Source organism: Macaca thibetana, chromosome 4 (assembly GCF_024542745.1).
Source record: "Macaca thibetana thibetana isolate TM-01 chromosome 4, ASM2454274v1, whole genome shotgun sequence".
NCBI classification, from domain to species: Eukaryota; Metazoa; Chordata; class Mammalia; order Primates; family Cercopithecidae; genus Macaca; species Macaca thibetana.
Genome location: NC_065581.1, coordinates 14,146,616 through 14,147,603, shown reverse-complemented (window position 1 = coordinate 14,147,603; position 988 = coordinate 14,146,616). Strand labels below are relative to the sequence as shown.

Below are 988 nucleotides of genomic sequence, written 5' to 3'. Positions count from 1 at the left end.
AAACAAGATTTATTTCAGCAAATGTGAATAAGAAGAACAATGAATGGGGAATATATATACAAGATATTAAAATACAGCAGTCCCTCAGTGTCCATAGAGGATTGGTTCCAGGACTCCCATGGATATTAAAATCCACAGATGCTCAGGTCCTGATATAAAATGGTGCCATATCTACATATAATCTATGCACATCCTCCCATATACTTTAAATCATCTCTAGTTTACTTATAATACTAACACAATGTAAATGTTATGTAATTAGTTATCTTGTATTGTTTTTAAAATTTGTACATTTTTTCATCATTGTATTGTTATTTTTATTGTTTTTTTTCTCCTGAATGTTTTCAATTTGAGGTTGGCTTAATCTGCAGGTGCAGAATCTGTGGATATAGAGGGCCCACTGTACGTACTCTTTTTGAGGAGCAAGGATGGTATCCCGTGAAAACTGGAAACCCTGTTAGATAAATTCTAAAAGAACTGTCACACTCAACTCTATATTCTACAACGGCAGTAACTAAACAGTATGGCACTGCCTCAGAACAGACAGACACATCTACGGAACAACATAAAGAATCCAGAAATAAACTGAAACACATCTGGGAATGTAATACATTATATAGATGCCATCCCAAATGCGTAAAGAGAAAGTGGATTATTTGATCAGTGGTGTTGGATCAACACAGAAAAAGCCATCTTGAAAAAATAAAGTTGGATCCATGCCTCACACCTTACACCTGGATAAATTCCAAATGTAAGAAATCAAAACCCCAAAGCAGTAGAAGAAAGCATGAGAGGATATGTAATAAGTTGAGATGGGAACAACTTATCCAACATAAGATTCAGATGTTATAAAAGAAAAGGTTAATAAAATTATATCATGAAAACATACAATGAAAATTCTCTATGGAATAAACATTACAAGCAAAGTAAAAAAGACAAATGACAAATCAGGAAAAAATCTACTTCCTCCATCACAGATAAAGACCTA

General features: G+C 33.4%; 1 non-coding gene across 1 annotated transcript; it reads right to left on the bottom strand.

The window, feature by feature from the left end:
• Positions 1-427: 427 nt before the first annotated feature.
• Positions 428-488, bottom strand: LOC126954046 (U7 small nuclear RNA). Its single transcript, XR_007725498.1, has one exon. It is a non-coding gene; the product is annotated as a U7 small nuclear RNA (small nuclear RNA).
• Positions 489-988: the final 500 nt, after the last annotated feature.